Consider the following 23397-nt stretch of genomic DNA (forward strand, 5'->3'; position numbering starts at 1 on the left):
TAAGCTGCAAATAAAATTGGGGGGCAGGTTGCCACAGGAATGCGGAAATGGGGTCCATACCTGCACTCCCTGACTTGTCCACTCCCAAGGTCTTATGTGCATATTTGTGTGATGATGTGAGGGAGCAGGAGGAGAGAAATATGCGGGGATGGGGAGGAATGGCTGGTTGGGCTTAGCCCTCCAGGGAGCCAGCTCCCTCACTGGCCCAAATAGGCACCTCTGTTGTCAAAATGCCACCCAGGGCATGAAGACCCCAGCCCATTCTACCAGGGCCCAAAGCAGCAGCATCACAGAGCCTCACGGAGTCCGAGGGCACCAACCCAGCCCCACCCCAGCAGAATATCTACGCCCATCCCTGCATGCAACCATCTTAAACGTTTGCACAACTTCCAGATTATATCACATAGGACATCCAGGTAAGGTTGGGTCCTCCCCCTCCTGGACTTCTCCCTCCCCTATGATGGGACAGCAGAGGAGCCAAGGTCTACCTGAGACCCCTGAACCTGAGCCAGGCACTGCTGCATGTTCCTGCCTTCTCCCCGGCAGCATACATGTCAGGACCCGACCCCCAAGGCCCCGCCCAGGGGCAATGCAGCTGCCGGGCAGTGACCCATGGCCACCGCCAAGACCTCAAAGGGGCCCCAATCACAGCCGCCAGTAGTCCATCCCCAGAGGGAACCCAAGCACCTCCAGAGGGGGGCAACAGCCCCCCCAGTCCCAGACACCCCCAGTGAACCCACCTCCAGGGAACGTCCAGATACTCCAAACTCAGACCCTCCACCCCCTCGCCCCCATCATCCCGCAGGACAATATCAATGGTCCCCCGTCATCGCTATGTGATGGAACTGATCAAAGGAGCCCAGAGAGATTGATCTGAAGGGGAAACAGAGGCTATATCAAGTGTAATATGATCTAACAAAAGATTTCTATACTGGTTGATGCAAAAAGTATCTCTATTTTTCCAATTCAAGAGGATAGTTTTCTTAGCGATGCATATGGCAGTCAGAACCACGTGAACCAAAGATGTTTCAATCGGGACATCGTCCAGGTTTCCCAGTAAACAAAGAGAGGGGGTGGTTGGGATATGACATTTCAGACACTTTGACAGATCCTCACATACTCTACCCCAAAATTCCTGGACAGGTGGGCAGGACCACAGTGCATGAATGTAATTGTCAGGAATGTTGTTTGTGCAGTGTGTACAGGTGTCAGACGACACAAACCCCATCTTGAACATCCGATGACCTGTATAGTGTACTCTGTGTAGGATTTTGTACTGAATTAATTGTAAATTGGGGTGTCTGATCATTTTTAAAGTTTTTAAACAAGTTTGGGACCAGAAGTTCTGGTCAAAGCTAACTGATAGATCCACCTCCCCTTTTTCAATAGGGATTGCTATTTTATCGTCTATTTTGGACAGTGTCTTATATACTTTAGACAGTACTTTGGGGGGTTTGAGATTATAGAAGTTTAACATCCTTGGTGGTGTTTGTAATTCTTTTTTATTGAGCTTAAATGTTTGCTTGACTACAGATTTAATTTGGTGATATTCTAAAAAGCTATTCTTATCTATTCCAAATTCTATTTAATGGGATGAAGTCCAATCCTTCATATATGTGTTCCAGGTAAAGGATTCCTTTATTTTTCCAGTCTGGAAGGTTCATCATTTTATTATTTTGTAAAATATCAGGATTATTCCAGATAGGTGTGCGTCTGCATGGTATTAGTGAAGACTCTGTCATTTTTAGATACTCCAACCATGCTGTCAGAGAGGTGTTGATACTTACTAGGTACTAGGTACTTTTGAAGCCTTCATGCTTTCTTATGCTTGATCTAATAAATGGTAAGTCTGAAAGCTTTATCGTATTGCAAAGTGTCTGTTCTATGTCTAACCAGGACTCATCTAGAGGGTTATCTTGCAACCATCTTGGTATATATTGCAGCCTGTTGGCTAAGAAATAATAATAAAATTTGGGTAGATCCAGTCCTCCTCTGTCTTTGGTCTTCTAAAGCGTTTTTAAGCTAATTCGTGGAGGTTTATCCTGCCAAAGGAATTTGGTAATTGAGGAGTCCAGAGATCTAAACCAGTCAGCTGGTGGTTTGTTTGGGATAATTGAAAATAAGTAATTTATTCTGGGTAAGACCATCATTTTGATTGTAGCAACTCTCCCCATGAGTGATATCGGTAAGAATTTCCATCTCACAAGATCATCTTCCACTTTCTTTAAAAGTGGGATGTAGTTTAGTTTGGTTAGATCTGCCAACTTGGGAGAGACATTAATTCCCAGGTATGTGATATTCCCTGACTCCAATTGTGTATTAAGTAAATTGACAAATGAGAAATTAATTGGTAGAACTGTGGATTTTAACCAGTTTATAGAGTAATCTGGAACTTTTGAAAAGTGTTCATCAGTTCTATTGCCTGCTCGTCTTCCTCCTATTCTGGATTACGTTAAGTGCAATTAAAAGTGTGACAGTGTGAGCATCCTGTCAAAATGTCCCGATTGATCATGCGTCCTGGCTACTTGGCCAAGGGGATGTCCCTTTGGCTGACTGGTTAGAGCATATGACTCTCACCCGGGAGTCTGGGGATCGAATCCCGCCCGGGCCCTCGTTTATCCACCTTGCCACATTTGGCGTTGTTGGCAGGATCCATGTAGTACTGTCAAGTAGGTCCATGGATGTGAAGTTTGTGGCAGCTGCGTGGGAGCACGAGGACGTGATTGAAGAAAGAGGGGGGAAGATGTGACAGTGTGAGCGTCCTGTCAAAATGTCCCGATTGATCATGCGCCCTGGCTACTTGGCCAAGGGGATGTCTCTTTGGCTGACTGGTTAGAGCGTATGACTCTCACCCGGGAGTCTGGGGATCGAATCCCGCCCGGGCCCTCGTTTATCCACCTTGCCACACAAGGATCAAATTACTGTTTAATTATTCCTTTCCTGAGGATATATTCATGATTTGCTGACATTTGATTAGCACTCTTCAAAGGATTTTACCCTCTCCCAAAGGAAATTTTATACTTTTGGCCTGTCCCTGGGAAATTTCATCTCGCATTCTCGACGGAGGCCCTCCAGGACTCTGTTGTTCAAAGCCAGGTGGTCTCTGACGGACCACCATGCCCTTGAAAAGGGGGGATATGTAGCATGATGAATTGTCCATCTTTGACCTAAAAGGCCTGCTCTATTTGCTCTGCCCAAGCAGAAACACACGTTTCTGACACAAGCCTAATCTACAAGATATGGGCCAAGGCCACTCTGTGCTCTTATCTAAACTGTTGCTTCCCCAGAAAGCACAAGAAAGAAGAAAGAAGACAGAGCTTTTCTCTATTAAATAAAAATTAAATAGTGTATGTTAGTCCAAATAATCATGTGAAGCTAATGTTCAATCAATCTGTGAAATGGGAATATTAATTACTTGATGTTATAATCCCATGATAGCATTTTCATAAGTAATATAACTTTAAATATTTACACTAGACTGATCACACGTAATGCTAAGTCACATGACACATTGCCTTTGCTGATCCAATCCGAACCTTCCAGATCTGACGTGAGGCGTGGTTTTGTTGGTGCTTGTTAAATCCCCTTTTGTGGCAAATTCTGATTCGACCATAAATCAAAACATCCAAATGATAAAACTATGCCCCACGTCATCTTAGCTTCAGTTCAAAGCGTTCTAGAGAAGTTATTGGAGTGGCCAATCCGTAACTTGCCTCTTAAAAACGAAAGAACCTAACGATAAGCTGGATTAAATCTGTTGCATGTTCCACCTGCTGCAACAGTTCCTTCAGAATAAAAGCTGAACCATCACGACCCTTCAGGGTCTCGTTGATGCCAATAAACTGTTGTGACCTGGGAGTAACTCAAGACTGAAAGGGTCGGCAACCACTGCATATCTACAGGCGTCAGTTCCAAGAGGGTCCAAGCTGGACCCCAGCATTCTGGATCAAAATGGGGACTTCCGTTGGGGTATGTAGACTGACAGATGGTGTCTCAATGTGTGTTATAATCTCCAAACCAAAGCTTAGAGCGAAACACCATTTCACTCCCATCAGAATTAATCGTTTCACCGGATTTGTGGGTTCTGAACAAATTCACACATACACCATTCTCAGTCTTTCTCCATCTTAGTTCATCATCCCATAGTGTTTAAAGTTAGTTTTGTTCAAATTGTTTAGAAATAAATCTTTTAACTTCTTAAACCTGACTCTCTCTTATTTGGAGTTGATACGACATGTTGCTCAATCCCTGCAATAAAAAGATCCAATCTTCTGGTTAAATTCACTCAACGATCCATTAAGGTGATATTTCATATTTTATGACATTTCACATTCTATGGTTTCTAATTAAATGTAAGAACATCTTCTCTACACACTACATATTTATTAAAATGACCAATAAGATGTGATAATCTTCTGATGAAACATTGGAAGATCAATTAGATTGATAATTCATTTTCTATGGAATTATATGGAATTATCATATTTTAGTGGTCATTTTAATAAATTTGTAGTCAGTCATCAACACTACAAGATTATGTCTAAAAACCAACAGATTTGACCTAAAAATGTTCATTATTTATTTACTTGTTCAGGGCGTATGTTCAAGTATAGCAGCTTTGATGTTCCTGCTAAGATTTTACCAGCTTCATTGAGTTTAACATTTACACACATTTATCCTTATTCAGCACAACTAGTCAACCTTGTGATACGAGAGTTTCATAAACCTAGCATTGTTAGTTTTAGAGATCTGGCCATAAACATGGGAGGAGTCCAAGCAGTTTTTTGGTTCTGCAGACACACGATACTTGACGCTTCATAGCTCCGTGCTGATTGGTGGAATGGCGGACCGTGACTAGCTTGATCTCTGATGATTGGTTGGGTGAAATCCCGTAATTCTAAGAGTCTGTGAAAAGGCACACCAACATCATTTATGATGTGTTTGGAAGTGTCTAAATATAGACGTTGGCCCTATAAACGGTTAAAGCTGAGTATCAAACAGGGAGGCATTGGGTCCCATTTTTAAAGTCTTTGAAATTATCCAACTGTGGATTTGAACCCACAATTTCTAGTCTCAGGGAAGAGACTCATACTACTAGGCCACTGAGCTGGCTGTAGCAGTAGAAGCTTAAAATCAGTCCTGCAGCCTTTAGGGAGCCAATGCAGAGACATCAGTACTGGGGTGATGTGGTCACACTTCCTAGTGCCCGTCAGCATGCGTGCCCCTGCATTTTGAACCAGCTGAAATCTGTTTAAGGATGAATGCTCCAATCCAACTTGGAGGGAGTTGCCGTAGTCCACGCAACAAGAAACGAATGAATGACGTGCTCAAAAATTTGAGCCATAGGATATTAGTTTACCTTTACCAACTGCTGTAAATGATAGAAACCTGAGTGGAGTACTGCACTCAGCTGTCCCTTCAATCTTAAAGATCTGTCAAGTCCCTCCCCCCAATATTGGCATTGTGTTCATAAAAAATAACTAAAGTGAATTTTATTCTCACAATCCAAACCTACTTACCTTTGATTGATGACATATTCACATTGCGGAGGCTTTGCGGAGGCTTAAAATTCTCCAAATCAGGTATCCAACTGTTGGTTAACTGGATGAGCGCCTCCACAGATTTATAATTCCTAACCTGGTCCACAGGCGTATGCACCGACTCTACAGACAACGTATGAAAACATATCAGGGAAGAACAAAGGGGGTGGACCTTCAGGGTCTCTTCTCCACTGATGTCCTTCATTTGGGTCCACGTTTCCAAGACATGCAACTTTTTGTAATTATCTTCTTATTTACATTCAGAAGCTTTCTGTCTCAATATAGTCCTTTTTCTTTAGAGCTGCTGTTGAGCATGGTTCGTTACCATTTTATTCCGTTTGGTTCGTGGACTTAAAAATGCCACTGCAGTCCCACAATGCATTAGCCTAGTGAACTAGACCAAATTCTTGCTTTGCAAAGTTTGGTCTAGGAATGCTCCACTGGAACCTCTGCAGCCCCTAGCAGCATTCTGGCTGGCCAATCACAGCTCTCTAGAGGGGTTTCAAACACATAAAGAGCTGTGATTGGTCCATAATGGTGGGCCAATCATAGTGCTCTATCTGCTTAGTGAACAAATCACAGAGCTTTATCCGCTTTGTGGGCCAGTCAGGGCACTCTATAGGCCTGGTGGGTGGTATGATGCAACAGAGTGAAACAAGATGGCGACAGCTCGTTTGAAACAGCTTTTACATCAATTTTGGACTATTAGAACTTGGGCTTCATTAGAATCAGGAGCAGACGTATTTAAGTGCTTTTTTTTTTTAGAAAAAATTATGAGTTTTCTCCTTCTTCAACTGTGGGCCGCCTCATTTAATGATAGCTGTTGCTGTGAGTATGTCACATTCATTTTCCAGTAGCATGTGGAGATCATTTGAAAGACAACGGTAGAACCCGCCCCACAACCGAGAGCCGTCAATGGAGCGTTGCCAGACTATACATTTATTTAGTCTGGCTTGCCAGGCTAACAATGCATTCCATCACAACATCAGTTCCAAAAAACCTTTACAAGCAGCTGAAATGACCTTCAAACATCTTGGTCTGATTTTCAGGGGCAAACAAGCTGCTGCCTGCTGAATGGGACATGTAGCCAATCAGAGAGCAAGGTGATGGAAGCTTGCAGCATGCTCCTCGTCCACCATGTTTCTTTACTTTGCAGTCATGTTTTGTCTCACAAGATTTCCTGTCTGAGAGGGGAATATCAGAGAGTGAAAGCGGGTTATGTATAGTTGTTGCCAGGGGCGTAGCACCAAATTCTGGGCCCTAGGTACAAGTCTTCCAGGTGGGCCCCCATGCTCAATTACTCAATATCTCTCTTACACATTTTTTGTCATGCTATAAGACAAGATAATAAATATGATCCTAGTTTAACCTCTATATTGAGCAAATACAAATGCCAGCATAATAAAAGTGAAATGCCCAGACTTCACATATAATTATTTTTATTTGCCAACAATGTGTTCAAACAAAAATCCTGGAATTTATTTTCCAGTAAATGCCCACTGACGGGTCTTCATGTTAGCAAAATCACTTATGAGATCTTTAAAGTCCAGTCCTTTGGCTAATTGGCTTTCAATAGAAAGAAGAGCTAGGCTGTTCAGTCTATCCTGGGACATTGTTGATCTCAAATAATTTTTCACCAGTTTCAGTTTGCTAAAAGCCCGTTCACCCCCAGCAACAGTCACAGGTAGTGTGCAAAATATCCTCAGTCCAATACAAACTTCTCCAAAAATGCTCTGTAATTACATCCTGTATGGCATTAAGCAGCTCAAGAGGAGACCGAATGTGTGGGAATGTGGCACCATATATTGTTCTCAGGTGTAGCATCTCATTCCCAAATTCAGCTGTGAGATCCTTGTAATATTTTCTCATCAGTGCCTGGCATGATATCTTCATCTGCTCTTCGGTCATGTTTGTCATGGTTTGTGATGTTAAGCTTTGCTAATACTGATATATCTTGATATATTAAATACATATGACATGAAATAAACCAGGTTCTCTCTGTGAATGTAATGTACTCTAAATTTTATAATCGCTGCATTATCAGCCAAATTATAAGATTGTCCGTTTTCAAGATCAAATATAAAGAAATTTAAAATAGGCTTAAAATATCTAACCAAGTCAATAACAATCCTCTAACACCAGTGTCATCATGCTATACGAAAAACAGTGGCAGCTTCACATTCCTGAGATTACCACGAATCCATCGATACCAAGTTTGTCCTGGTCCATGACTGGGAAGGAGCTGAAATATCCACACAGAGTGAACCTGTTTTTACTGCAAGGTCCGCGAATTAATTGGCGGCGGCCGCCCGCGATAATAATTCTGGTTAATATATATATATTAATTAGTGTTTTCACTGACAACACTAATTAATTTATATTTGATCTTGATGGTGAAACTAAAGGCGTTTAACACTGAACACCTAACATGATTGCAGCTTCTGAGAGCTAGCTAATATCAGCTAAAACTGTGTTCTGCTGCTGCTGCTCACCGTCCTTCTACTTGCTTCTGTTCAATTAACCTTTTCTCCTTCTCCTTCTTTTCTTTTCTTTTCTGGAAGCCAGATTTCCCTTTCTTGGGAAAAGACATGACTGACTCTCCTGCCTCCAGCTCTGGCTGTCGGCATCTGCGATGTCTCATTAGCTGTACATGCGGCCGTGCAGCCCCTGGCTGCGGGTGTGGACTAAACCACTTTGCACATTTTTAAGGGGTGATAGATGCCTCAGAGATTATTCAGTTATTATTTTTAAGGCGAAATTCTGTTTCTTAACCTCTTTATCCAGGTAAAGGGAAGTTTATTAAGACATTAAGTAAGTTGGGGGGAAAAAACAACAACAATAAAACATTTTTATTCAAAGCTGTCTCAGGGCCCCTCCCTGCAGTGGGCCCTGGGTAAACGGTACCCTTTCCCCCCCCAGTCCGACGCCCCTGGTTGTTGCTGATTTGCTGCATAACACACACTGTATAATCAATCAATCAATCAATGATACTTTATTAATCTCAGAGGGAAATTAGAGTTTCAGTACACACAATTCAGAGATCAGACATACATGGGCAAAACATATGACAAGAATTGGTGACTGTGGTCATTTGCAACCCTGAGTCGCGCTACCTTACTAGAGATACTGTAAGAGGGTTACATGAGGATTGGTTCAGGTGGAGGGGAAAAAAGGCACTTCAGAGTTACCCTCCCACCAGGAGGGCAGCTTTGCTCTGCAAAAAAACACCTCAAACATATATGCAACAGACTTCAGACAACACAAGTGTCCACTAGGTGGGGTGGTGGGTTGGGACTATCCCTACTTCAGTTCCTGCAGCCACGATAGAAGCAGCCCATGTCACCTCAGTGTTGATAAGGGGAGGAGCATTGAGGGTTGGAGGGTTGCAGTGACCCTGGAACGTTTCAGCGGCCTTCCCACAGTCCCGCCCAGGCCTTGCAGGCTCAAGGGCGCCAGATTCCAATTAGAAATTGTTTTGGGGCCAGACAGAGATAATTTCCTTTCTGTCTTACAGTTTGTTGGTCCTCAACCTCTCAAAATCCCAATAATGGACATTAAACTATCCCAATCCGTGCTGATGTGTCTACTCTATCCTTGATGGCATCCATCTTCTGTGCCAATGAATGAATCTTGGCCAAATTTCCAAGCTTACGATTTATCTCAACAATTATGTGAGTCTGTGAATTCACAGCGCAGTGCAATCCATCTCTGAGCTCGGGGATCAGGCCAATATTCCTCGACAGCTCGTAAATTTTCCAGTAAGCCAAGTAGCCTCCAATGTCAATCAGCAGGAAACCCGACACCAACACCACGAATATCCACACATCTTCAGAGTCCTCCACAGACAGCTGAGATAGACAAATCAAGTTCCACCGTTTCCAGGAGTCAATGATGTGTCCGACTGGGTCTGTGCTAGAGGGGCATCCGGGAGCCCCTTCTCCCGTTCTCATCGTTGAAAAAATTGTATCAACCGCGTTGAGTGACCAACTGACGAGATCCATTTTAGTGAATTTCAGTTTCCAGTTTCCAGAAAAAATGCAGAAGCAGCCGTGCACCCAGCACACACAGACAGACAAAGGCCTTGAGGATAAGATATGGAGGAGAGGAGAAGAAAAGCATCTGCACCCTCCAAGAGCCGGAAGAGAAAGGGCTGTGTGTAGTCGTTGCTGAGCTGCTGCATACCACACACTGTATAATCAAAACTGGTAACCTCTGATTTTATCACCATACATGGTGATGCTAAGCTACGTAGTAAAATAACTTATTCAACTCAATTTTTACAAAGAATCCCATAAGACCTATTGTTGTAGTGTGATGTCTGGCACCACTAGAAGATCTTTGTACGTAGTGTGATGCAATGTGGGTGGAGTTCTGTGGTCTATAAATAAAAGAAGTGCAGGCCTCTCTTGTGTGAACATTGTGGGAAACGTTGTTACAGACTATGAATACAAGATGCCTGAGATGAGACAGCACACGTGCACAGATGTTCATAAACATGTCTCCTTGTTCCTAATAGCAGGCCCGGAGTGGCTAATCCGGAGGGTCTGGAGAATTCCCGGTGGGCCGCGCAATGTTTGGGCTGCATGGGCCGGTGCTCTCGTTTTTGTTTTTTATCATTTTATTTTTATTTTTTGGTGCCGGTGTTCAGTCATGGCACTGAGGCCGCCGGGCTGATCTCATACGCTCCTCCCGGCTGTCTCTACCTGCAGGCTGCAGCTCGTTTTTTTTTTCTTTTTCCCCTGTATGCGCCTGTGCGCACCACGTGACCACGCAGTTGACGGAAAGATGGAAAGTAGAAAGAGCAAGGGTGGCGCGGAGAAGGCAATAATTAAAAAGAGGAAAGCGCTGGAAACAGATGCAGCTAAATGTGCAAAAATGAGCACCTTTTTTTCTCAAACAAGCTTGCGGTCTTTAACTTCAAATGAAGATAAAACGGGTAAGGCAAGTCAAGATGTTAAACTTTACCAGCTGCAAATCACCATTCAAGTTAATTAAGCATCAATAATGAATTATATGGCGTCATGACATAACGTTATGTAATATAGTTAACAGTATGATGTGACTGATGCCACCAAACTGTCTTGTAGCCCACAAGATCCAGTAGGCCTAATAAGCACCAGGCAGAAGCCCACAATTCCAGAGCGGGCATGTACAGGTAGGATTACTTATTGAGTCAGTGAACTGAATATTATTAAAATTTATATGATGAAAACTATCCTGGCTCTATATGAAAGTGTTCTAAAATGCTAGATGATTCAGCATTGATCAGAAAGCGTGTAAAAAAGGAAAATGAATGCTGAAATGTGACAATTTTCACACAGTGTAGTGTCAGAAGAAGAGCCAGGAGCCAGCAGTGAGGGTATTGCTCCTGTTGGGATAGAAGGTGAGCCAACTCATGTGCAAACAAGCAAACATTAGTTTCATTATAATAATTTTAATGTCCAAATAATAGTAGTGACCTGTTGTATTTTTATTAGTAAATGCACAAAGCCCACAACAGATCGCTATTAGAATGAAAGTAAAATGAAATAAGTCTGCATATTTTGCCATAGAAAATATTTGAATTGGTTACAAAAAATGTGTTTTCCATATCAAATGTGCTAAAGCTTTACAGATGATTATTTTAATTGTGTGCAGGTGAGTCTAGGGAAACTGGAAAAAGTGTGAAAGGGAGTGCTGAGTCATTTCATTTTAAAGGTTTGAAAATCTCAGAACAGCTGTTTGAACAGAAGGTAGATTGTTAAATTGTTAGAGAATGTGTTGTAAAGAACAATGTTGGGAGATGTGCACTGATGTTCAAATAAACCTACATTGTAAAGCAACTCCTTCTTGCACTGAATTACAAGGCTTTACCGAGTAGTGTGCTTTTGTAGACTATACATATAAAGTTCTAACATGATTTTAATAATAATTCGTTAAGTGGGCCGGTCTGGGGTCTGAAACTCCAGGGCTGAAAATGTGTCCCACTCCGGCCCTGCCTAATAGTTTAAGTTAATCATACTAAGTGATATCAATGAGTGTCGGAACATCTACCTCTGAGATGCAGCAACAACACGTATCATGGTGTAAAGTAAATAATACGCTCATTTAAAGAGAAGTTAAAGAAATGCCAACAAAAGACACGTGGGCTGTAAACAATAAGACATTTCCTAAACAAAAGAGTCAGTCACCTAAAACACAAAGGTACCAAAGATGGAGCCCTGAGGAACACCACAGGTCAGACTGAGTGTTACCCAGGATCCCTGTGTTTCCAACAGAGAAAAGGAGATTCTTTAGACTTCTGTTCTGAAACAAGAGCAAACCTCCTCACCTCACAAAGATTTATAATGAAGCTGACAGACTGAACCAGGAGGAAGGGGAGCTGAGAGAAGAGAAACAACAGATGAAGGAGGAGACGGAGAGATTCAGGGAGGAGCTGAGCTGTTACTGAACTATAGAACAGACACAAACTTCCACATTCAACACAGTTCAACATACAAACCACAAACATTCACTCTATTCAACATGGACTGTTGTGGACTTTCTCTGCTGGTTGTCACAATTCTAACAGGTCAGTTTGAATCTACAGCTTTGGAATATGTTCAGTCTAAAGTTAGATGAGTCTGACTCACTCTGAAGAGTTGGTTTTCTAAAAGTTCAAAACTTATTTCTCTTCTTTTAGGAGTCAGCTGTGAACAGCTGACTGCAGTGAAGAATGAAGAGTCCAGTTTAGAAGGAGCCACTGTTACTCTGTCCTACAGTTACTCTAAATTATCACCTGGTGATTATTTCTTCTGGTACCGACAAGATCCAGGAGAACCTCCAGAGTTCCTGATCTCTCACCTGGAGTCTGAAGAAATAATAAAAGAATCAAGGTCAGGATTTTTAGTTAAAGTCAGAAAAAAAGAAAATCATGTGGACCTGCTGATCTCCTCTGCTGCAGCGACAGACTCTGCTGTGTACTACTGTGCTGTGAGGCCCACAGTGACAGGAAACAGTAAAAGTGTGTAGAAAACCTGCAGAGCAAAGACAACACAAAACTCCACAACATCCACTAGAGGGACTCACACACTGGGAACCCACTGGTTGTTGAGTCGTTGAACTGATGACAAAGACAACAGACACATGAAGCAGCAGAAACAAGGTGAAGTTGCAGTAAAGCTGATGGAGTTTAAGTGGTTCAACATCTTTAAATTCTGTTTTATCCAAATTCAGAAGCAGGAAATGATTTTATAACCATTCTCTAACAGTGGATAGGCATTTTCCTAGTTTAATCAAGTTGTAAGAGCTACCGCGAGAGAGAGAGGGACAGGCAGCGGAATAACAATAAAAGTTACATCAAATGGACATAGGAGGCCACCCAGAGGCAGCAGATAGATTGAGAACAGCAGTGGGCTCAGTAAAGACCCTTGAGGGACTCCATGATTGAACACAAAGGTCTCAGACATGTCCTTCTGAATCTGACATCATGTGAGCTCCCAGAAAGCTCTGATTTCAGCCATAAGTGTGTTTCCTGGTACTCCCATATAACGTTCTAGCTTGTCCAGTGGTCTGCGGTGTCAAAAGCAGCATTTAGATTCAGCAGCAACAAGACTGGTTTTTAATCACGGTCCACCTTAAACAAGTTCTTCACAACCCCCCCCTGCCTGCCTGGCAGTACAGCAATCAGAACTGATGTCTGAGTGCTGAAGATTAGCCTTTCAGTTTTGCTCTCTCAGGTGGAGAACCACATCCCTCGGGAGGCCCTGTGGTGGTACCCCGGGAGCATGGGGTACCGTAGCCTCTGATACAAGCTGTTATAATAATAATAATAAATTTTATTTAGAAGCGCCTTTCAGAACACCCAAGGTCACTTGACAGAAAATACAATAAAACAATAATAAAACCCAAACAAGAAAAAACAAAGAGAGAAACATTTCAATAAAATCAGAGGTTGTAGGCAGATTTAAACATATGTGTTTTGAGTTTTGTTTTGAAAAGGGTAAAACTGTCGATGTTCCTGATGTCTGGGGGAAGTGAGTTCCAGAGACGAGGAGCAGAGCGGCTGAAAGCTCTGCTCCCCATGGTAGCGAGACGGGCAGAAGGAACCGCAAGATGGATGGAAGAAGAAGATCTGAGAGAACGGGATGGGGTGTGAATACTTATAAGGTCTAAGATATATGGAGGAGAGAGGTTATGGATTGCTTTGAAGGTATGGAGGAGAATTTTGAAGATGGACCTGAATTTAACTGGGAGCCAGTGAAGCTATTGGAGAACCGGGGTGATGTGGTGAAAGGAAGGGGTTCTGGTGATAGGTCCCTGTATGATGGGTGCCAGAGCTTGTCCACTGGTCTTGCCTCAAGTGGAGGAGTTGAAGCATCTCAGGGTTGTGACCTACCAAGTGGTCAATTTTCACGTACAAATTGACCAGAAAGTAACCTTTCAGCTGCAGACACAAAAACACTATCTGTTTGGCATCCGACTTCCAAAACAAATCTCTGCCACAGTTCATGTTATTGCAAAGATGCTAAAACATCTTTGCTCAAGGCCTCACTACAACCCATCCATCTCTCTCTGCAGTGTTGGTGACAAACTCCTGAATTTTTTAGGTGTGTTCTTTTTGTGTCGTATCTCTAATTCCATGCTGTAGTTCTTTTTTAAAACACAGAGCAGTTTTGTTTACCTGTTTTCCTGCTACGTTTCGTTTGCCTTCTCCACATGGTTCTCTCGCTCTGCTTTTTGGGGAACCATCTAAAAATAACTCTGACGCCTAAAGATCCAAATGGTACTCCATCACCTACCGGTGACCCACTTCCAATTCCATCTCCATCTCTAGTCGTACCTCCAACAGTGTTTGGGGGTGGGGTGACTTTTATTTCCTCTCCCTCTGTTCTCTGTTTCAAGTTACCCAAGTTCTGTTTTGAGTGTGTGTGTGTGTGTGTGTGTGTGTGTGTGTGTGTGTGTGTGTGTGTGTGTGTGTGTGTGTGTGTGTGTGTGTGTGTGTGTGTGTGTGTGTGTGTGTGTGTGTGTGTGTGTGTGTGTGTGTGTGTGTGTGTGTGTGTGTTGATATAATTCATGTCTAAACATAACGCACAGCCTTGGTTGACTTTGAGTTCATAACGGTGTGATGTGATTAAATCCGCCAAATCCAAAATCCAAATTCTAAATTTTTTCTGTATTTCTAGATAGTTAAAAGTAATTTAGTTATTTTTACAAATATCATTTGCAGATTTAAGTTTATTTTAAGTATCAAATTTTACAATACTAATCTCTATTTCCTTTTGTGGTACATTCACATGTAGGCTCCGCACCCGATCCTCTACCCACGGAGGAACCCATGCAGATAGGCAGAGCCAAACTCCTCCAGGAGGAGAAAGATCACCGACGCAAATTTGGGCTTTGTCTATATTGTGGTTTGCTGGGACATTTTGTGAACAACTGCCCCTCCCTAGTAAAAGGGGGCGCCCGCCGCCAGTACTGGTGGGCGGAAACCTCAACTCAGCATTGTCTAATGGACAATGTGAACGCATGAACCAGGAGCTGGGGGCCATGCTGCGCTGTGTCTGCTCATCACACCTGTCCTCCTGGAGCATCCATCTACCCTGGGTGGAGTATGCTCTTAAACAGCCACATCTCTACTGCTACAGGTCAGTCTCCTTTCGAAGCATCCCTTGGTTATCAGCCCTCTCTTTTTCCCCCGCAGTCTTCATCCATCTCCTCTGTTCCCGAATTTCTTTGTTGCGCCCGCCGCGCCTGGGCCACCACCAGGGCTGCGCTGAACCATACCGCCCAGAGAAACAAGCAGCTAGCGGATCGCCGGCGGCGTCCTGCCCCAGTCTACATTTCGGGTCAGTCTGTGTGGCCATCCTCTAAGGACATTCTGCTGAAGGCGGCCACCCGCAAGTTGTCACCCCGGTTCATAGGTCCGTTTAAGGTCCTGGACGTTCCGTCTTTCACTACTGTTCACCTAGATCTCCCTTGAAACCTGCGTGTGCATCCTGTGTTCCACGTCTCCCTGGTCAAGCCGGTGGTCATCAGTCCTCTCTGTCCTGCTCCTGCGCCTCCCCCTCCAGCTCGGATGCACAAGGTAGGTTTGGTCTACACTGTCCGCAGGATCTTAGGCTCCCGCCCCCGCGGCTGGGGTATGCAGTACCTCGTGGATAGGGAGGGTTACGGTCCCGAGGAGTGCTCCTGGGTGCCACGCTCATTTATCGTGGATCCTTCGCTCATCCAGGAGTATGAGGCCGCTGCGGCTAGGACGCCAGGGGGCGTTCGTTGAGGGGGGGGGGGGGGGGTTACTGTTGTGAGCCGGGAGGTGAGCACTCTCCACACACCATCAATCTCACCTGTGTTTTGAGCTTCTCTGGTATCAGGAGAGAGAGCAGCAGCTGCGACCCATCAGCTGATTAGCGGGCCACCTTCATAAGGAGGACGGTTTACGCTTCTGGTTGCCGGATGATTACGCCTCACTGGTAGAGTCCCAGCCCTTGTGAAAACTTGAAACCTTGTCTTTGAATCTATTTTGCATCGTGTTTTTGCCCTGACCTAATTCCAGTTTTTTCTTACGCTCCAGGCTCAGTCATCCCTCCCCATAACCTGCATTCTCGTTTTTGGATTCCTACTGCGTTACCATACTGCTCACGGTCTTCCTCCTCGGTCCTCGTCCTCTCAACTGGTTCAACCCGCTCACTGCACAGTCTGCCCTCTCTCTCCTACCTGCTGGAAACCCATCACTCTGCGCTCTTGAACGCTCTCTCGCTCTCCCTGCTCACTCCTCCTCGGACATACTACTTCTCTCTCCCATCCGTAAGTCCCTCCGTCAACGCATCCCCTGTCATACTGCAAATTCCCAAACTTACGTCTGCTCCTCTCCCCTCTAGACGCTGCTTCCCGTTCTCTCACCCGCTGGATTTCCAGTGCACCTTAAGTTGTTATTCTAATAAATAATTTTATTTTTTTTCTCACATCCGGCCTCCGAGTTTGATTCTGCATGTCCTGGGTTAAACTCTTGCCTCAGGTCATGACAAGAGGTGCAGGTGGAGGAGCAGGACCGGCCGGCTCAGGCGGAGGCACCTGGGCAGCAGGTGCTTCACGAACCGGTGCGATGGCCCGAGTTAGGTGCCCAGCGACATCGTGGACCGAGTCCCCTTGAAAGGTCAACCGTGCGGAGAAGTGATCGAACAGGAAAAATGACAAATCCCATGACAGGCAGAGGTTTAGGCATGCAGTGAATATCACGACAGAATCAGCGGAGGACCAGGAGTAAGACACTGGTTTAAACCTGAGACCGGGATCTGCCAACAACTCACGCAGCACCCTGTTCACCACACCCACCCGAACCATGGTTGGACCATCGAATGTAACACGATCCACCGTAGCTGGAGAAAGAGCAAAGGAGATGTTATCATAAAAAGGAGAAAACTCCACTTTAGACTTCTGCTCACCAGGATCCAAGTAATATAGAGAGACCTCACCTACATGGACCGTAGCACCACGTGGAACTGTTACCCATAGGGTTTGAGAGGGAAGCACAACTCGTGAAGACACACCATGATGCTCATAGAAAACATCAGCTTCTCTAGCAGGGGTGTTAATTAACCAACGGTTTCCAACAACAACAGCAGTAGTATGAACAACATGTGAACATGGAGTCACAGTCATAGGACATTTAGAATCACCTGACAACTCATCAATGCCACACACACCACCGGCACCGCCACGCAGAAAATGTGTACCTGGACACAAGAAGTGTAGGCCACGTGTGAGAGAACACACGCGCAGGTCCTGGACTAACCGGACGTGTGGCGTGTCCTCATGGTACGCGACGACTGGAGGAGTATGTAACCTGACATGTGTCGTCAACCCAGTTACCTACATTCACCACATCTCTTAATCTATAGATGTCATTTGGAGACACAATAGGAAAGTTGATGATGAAGGATAGCTCTCAAGCATCTGGATCGACACTTAACGGAAAGCCAAGTGAGTCTGAAGAGCCATTGGGTCCTTCGAGGTCACCCGAGCAATCGCAAACCGGACCATTTCCTGGGACACGAGGTATGGAGGGATCCTCCCCATGAGGAGGATATCGATCGAGGAGCTCACATCCCAACCATAGTCGGACAGACAAGTGGTCAGCATCTGTGTATGAGCATAATCAACATTCACAAAGGAATGCAACTCATTCACAGCGGAAGTTGTTTTACGCAAAATGTCGCTATGAGTGTTGAGTACCACCATAGTCTGTTTTTCAGACGTGCCCAACCGTCTCAGGGCTCGCCACTGCTTCAGTACCTGCTTACACAGAGCCGGATATTCTCTGTTAAGCTCATCAACGTGTCGACGAACTGTGTTAATCTCAATCGAGTTGACTGAAGAGAATCCGAAATTTAAAACATTGCCAATTGTATTAGCAACAGAGAAAAATCCGTCCAGGAAATGCTTTGGCCTAATGCTGGTACTGGAAAGGTCACTGTTTGAAACTGTGAATGTAAGTGCCTGAATTAGCATGTGACGGATATCAGCTTCTGCATGCTGTGTCAGGGTACTAGTCCAGCGGGCCCCCGTTTCCGAGAGGTTGCCGAAGACATTCGTCATCTTATCAATACATGCCATAGCGGAGTCGAATTTGACGAAAATTTTTTGTGTAATTAGACGATAGTTAGTCATTAGTAGACCTGGGCGGACTCGGAGTGTGATACCCGAAGATGGCCCAGGTTCATACAGACACGTTAGAGGTGGCTGAGGATGAATCTCAACTGCGGTTGATAGCAGACCGAAACACACGACTAACAAAACTTATTTTATCAGACCTGAAAATGGAAACCAGGAACGTTGTAGGTTGTAGACTGGCGCGGCCTTGCAAGGGTTCGGTGCAGGTGGGCGCTTCTGAGGGCCCTCGGTCGATGCGCAGGTGCTGTCAGAGAGATCGGGGTCAACCAGTGGTGGTACAGGGCACGGTTCAACCTCGCCTTTGGTAGGTGAGTCACCAACCTCGGGACTAGAGGCCACCAGCGCCTGCTGTAGTGCAGTAGTGTCAGTGACGTCATCAGCCTGTCCTTCGGCAGGTGGAGTCCCCACCCAAGGTACTGGGCTTCAGCCGGAGTATCAGTGCCACCATCAATTCCCCCCTTGGTAGGTGGTGTCCCCACCACAGGATGCGGAGTCTCAGGTGGTGTGTCACTGCAACCGCCAACTCCCACTAGGGTAGGTGGTTTCCCCACTACAGTGTGGAGTGGTCCTGATGCAGAGACAACTCTGGGTGTCACTGACCTTACTGGTACCAGATTGACCGACCAAGCTGGCGGCGCCGTTGTGGTTAACACCACCTGAAAAGGTAATGAGGAGCTCAAGGGACACCAAGGGCATCAGTTGAGTCGACAGAGTTTGGAGTGTTCAATCACCGAGTGAAATGACGGCTTTAAAGCGTTGACCTGTATGTATGTATGTATTGACCTGTATGTAAACAACCTTCGGTGGAATGGCACCTGCGTCACGTTACAAAGTTTATCTCTCACCAAATAGAATATTTAATAAGAAATCACAATGAAACCATAGAAACTACTTGGTAGCATAAGTTGTGTGTGTGTATATGTGTGTGTGTGTGTGTGTGTGTGTGTGTGTGTGTGTGCACCACCATGCAGCTTAGATTAGATGTGAAAATGTTCAGAGATTAAAGTCAGTGATGTTCTTTCTCTCTCTCTCCTGATAATCTGTAAGTTGTTTTCGTTTTTGAAAAAAAAATTGGATTCTGAATTAAATAAATTGCAACAAATGTATGAATTTTTTTCAATGGGATGTTGATTTAGTGGAAAATTACTTAAAACCAAACATGAATACATTTAATAGATCTATGTGCCCCTTGGTCGTGAACAAAATCAGAGTGTAGAAAAGTTATGCGGCTAAATTCTTACATTTCATTTACTGTAAAAGCAAGGTTGTACAAGCTGGCCCAAAACACTGAGGCGGTACTGACTGCTTGGATTTGGGACCATTAGCACAGTTTTGTAAGCCCATGGTCACAAATCTTAGTGTGAAAATGGATACTCAGTTTTGTCTTGATGTGTGAGTGCTAGCTTTCTTCAATTGAGACAGCTAGCAAAGATTAAAACCCTGTTATCATGACAACTTTATGAAATACTTATCAACGCATTTGTGATGAGTGGCCTGGACGACTGTAAGGCCCTGTAGGTGGTTACCAGCCAGTCTTTCATTTCACGCCTGCATCTGCCTCAGAATGCTGCGGCACGTCTTTAACTGGTACAAGAAAGAACGTCCACATTTCACCGGTCCTTTCAGGCCTTCATCGGCTTCCGGTCACTTACCGAATTGATTTAAAAATGTTGTTACTTGGTTTTAAATGCCAAAATGGTCTTACCCCACAATGTCTGTCAGAGTTGTTGACTTCACATGTGCCTGTGCGGTCTCTTCGATCAGCTGATCGCAGCCTACTCGTGGTTCCCCTGAAGAAACGTAAGAGCAGAGGAGACAAATCTTTATTTGGCCTTCCATTCAGGTGGTTGGTTTCTGCTACGACTCTTACAAGGTTGCTGAAAACTGTATTATTTCTTTTTTATACATGTGTTTATTGTACAGCACTTTGGTACGTATTGTTTTTATTAGTGCTTTATAAATAAACTGTATTCAGAACTGGATTAAAAATGTCTGTCATTCTGTTGTGGAAAAGATTCAATAAAACTCTGAAAAGCTGATTAAACCCGCGTTTGTTATTGTGGGCCGACCTGTATTCTTAAAATGAGTTGATGGTATACAATAACTTTAGTTATTCAGAGCTGCTGTGGTAGGGTTAGGGTTAGGTCCTGAGTTAAAATGTGGTAACTGGAGAGGAACTGCAGGACAGACTGAAAGCTTTTGATGTTTAATTAAGTTTAATTCAAATATATAGAACATGATTTATATGTTGTCCCACACCGAAACAAGCCGACAGACTGGGATTACAAAGAACTACAATTCATGGGAAAATGATGTAAAAGATGGTGATTGGGTGAGTGATTATCATGTGACACATTGACAAGTGATGGCATTTATTCTACTGTGTGAAGCCCTGTGAGCTGCAGATCAGAACGATACAGTGTCTGTCTGAATGAAAACGTGTTTCTTATTTGCGCATTTTGGTTGTTTTTTGCAAATTCATTAGCGGAAATACACAGCGCTCTGGGACGTCTTCAGTGTGTGAGATATTAGTGTAACTCCTCCGGTTTAATATGCAAGAAAACTTTTGTTCTATGTCATATTATTTCAGTTTTACAAGCATTTTAACACAGAAATGCAAATGGGAACTCTGCCGCTCCCACTGGTCTTAAAGGGTTACTCAGCTGCAGTTCACAGGAAGAGAAGCGACCAGAGGTTGTAGAGCTACATGAATGATGGTCTGTTAAAACAACAGCTAGGCCTCCACCATGACCAGAACCCCGGGGCTGGTTAAGGAAAGAATAACCACTCAGCTGCAACTTTAGACGAGTGGTAGATTCATCTCTGTAAATATGCTGCTATTGGCTTAGACTGCTGGAGGACATACTGGGTTAACCTGGCTCAGGGCCATGTGCAGCAGAACGTTCTAGCATGGAACAAACCTGTCCATCCATCAGATGAAGCTGACAGACTGAACCAGGAGGAAGGGGGGCTGAGAGAAGAGAAACTACAGATGAAGGAGGAGACGGAGAGATTCAGGGAGGAGCTGAGCTGTTACTGAACTATAGAACAGACACAAACTTCCACATTCAACACAGTTCAACATACAAACCACAAACATTCACTCTGTTCAACATGGACTGTTGTGGGCTTTCTCTGCTGGTTGTCACAATTCTAACAGGTCAGTTTGAATCTACAGCTTTGGAATGTGTTCAGTCTGAGGTTAGATGAGTCTGACTCACTCTGAAGAGTTGGTTTTCTAAAAGTTCCAAACTTATTTCTCTTCCTTTAGGAGTCAGCTGTGAACAGCTGACTGCAGTGAAGAATGAAGAGTCCAGTTTAGAAGGAGCCCCTGTTACTCTGTCCTACAGTTACTCTAAATTATCACTTGGTGATTATTTCTTCTGGTACCGACAAGATCCAGGAGAACCTCCAGAGTTCCTGATCTCTCACCTGGAGTCTGAAGAAATAATAAAAGAATCAAGGTCAGGACTTTTAGTTAAAGTCAGCAAAAAAGAAAATCGTGTGGACCTGCTGATCTCCTCTGCTGCAGCGACAGACTCTGCTGTGTACTACTGTGCTGTGAGGCCCACAGTGACAGGAAACAGTAAAAATGTGTAGAAAACCTGCAGAGCAAAGACAACACAATACTCCACAACATCCACTAGAGGGACTCACACACTGGGAACCCACTGGTTGTTGAGTCGTTGGACTGATGACAAAGACAACAGACACATGAAGCAGCAGAAACAAGGTGAAGTTGCAATAAAGTTGGTGGAGTTCAAGTGGTTCAACATCTATAAATTCTGTTTTATCCAAATTCAAAAGCAGGAAATGATTTTATAACCAGCCTCTAACAGTGGATAGGCATTTTTCTAGTTTAATCAAGTTGTAAGAGCTACCCAGAGAGAGAGGGACAGGCAGCGGAATAACATTAAAAGTTACATCAAATGGACATAGCAGGCCACCCAGAGGCAGCAGATAGATTGAGAACAGCAGTGGGCCCAGTACAGACCCTTGAGGAACTCCATGCTTCAGCACAAAGGTCTCAGACATGTCCTTCTGAATCTGACATCATGTGATCTCCCAGACAGATCTGATTTCAGCCATAAGTGTGTTTCCTGTTACTCCCATATAACGTTCTAGTCTGTCCAGTGGTCTGCTGTGTCAAAAGCAGCATTTAGATTCAGCAGCAACAAGACTGGTTTTTAACCACTGTCCACCTTAAACAACAAGTTCTTCACCATTTTCACCAGAGATGTTTCCACGGAATTATTTAATCTGAATGGAGACTGAAAGGTCTCAAATAGCTCATGTGTGGCTAGGTATTATATTAGTTGCTTAGCAAAAACCCTTTCGAAGACCTTCCATAGGAACAAAAAAGTAGTTCACAATTAAATCAGTGTCTAGTCCGTGCTTTTCCAAGATCGACACAATTACTGCTGATTTAAAACAAGCTGGGATTTGAACGCAAACACTCGCCAGTTTTAATAAGGTATGCAATAAAAACAAGATACAAGGTGGTAAAACTGGCCAAGATCATTTAATGCAAGAGTTCACAAATGCAGAGAAGATTCAGTTCTATTCCATTTATTTATATAGCACCAAGTCATGATGAGAACTGTGAACTGTATTGTATTGTAAACTGTTTCATTTCCAATTGGGTTCAGTTCATTAAAGTATCTTTCCAGAGTTTTCCCCTTTCAGAAGTGATGTATGATTTGTCAGAAATCTGTAAAAGTTATTATCTTATTATGTACTGTGATATAACGTAAGCTATATGTTTGATTTTTTTGCTAACCACACCCCCTGCCCCGCACAGCACCGTGCAATAGGAAACGGAGTGCCGACCAGAACTAACCAATAGTGTTAGACTACCGGTTACATGCTTCGAATGTAAGGAATACCTCGGCTGATGTAGGGTTGATGAACTTTTCACGGATAAGTACGTCTCTAAAATAAAATTATATGAAAACACAGCACAACATGAGAATAATACTCGTAAAACAACATGTTTTAGCTGTTTGTCGGCTACAGAAGCACATTTATCAATAGAAACGTTTAGTCGCCATCGTAAAAAAATGGAAGGAGTGTGATATGCTTGTCAGCCACTAGATGGTGCCATCGGATAAAAGAAATACTCCAGATTATGGCCGTAATTCCTACACTGTTCACCTGATCTGGATGTAAAAACCCTCAGATTAAAGCTGACAGCAGTTAGAGCACGTTGTGTTTGTTTCATGTCTAT

General features: G+C 43.8%; 2 long non-coding RNA genes across 2 annotated transcripts; both read left to right on the top strand.

Moving 5' to 3' along the window:
• The first annotated feature begins 10133 nt into the window (after window positions 1-10133).
• Window positions 10134-11072, top strand: LOC129164301 (uncharacterized). Its single transcript, XR_011521890.1, has 3 exons — window positions 10134-10476; window positions 10628-10695; window positions 10867-11072. It is a non-coding gene; the product is annotated as an uncharacterized lncRNA (long non-coding RNA).
• A 4739-nt stretch (window positions 11073-15811) lies between these two features.
• Window positions 15812-20190, top strand: LOC139073093 (uncharacterized). The gene is made up of 3 exons (XR_011521891.1): window positions 15812-15970; window positions 16072-16304; window positions 16379-20190. It is a non-coding gene; the product is annotated as an uncharacterized lncRNA (long non-coding RNA).
• Window positions 20191-23397: the final 3207 nt, after the last annotated feature.

This window comes from Nothobranchius furzeri, chromosome 11, assembly GCF_043380555.1.
Source record: "Nothobranchius furzeri strain GRZ-AD chromosome 11, NfurGRZ-RIMD1, whole genome shotgun sequence".
Classification (NCBI taxonomy): domain Eukaryota; kingdom Metazoa; phylum Chordata; class Actinopteri; order Cyprinodontiformes; family Nothobranchiidae; genus Nothobranchius; species Nothobranchius furzeri.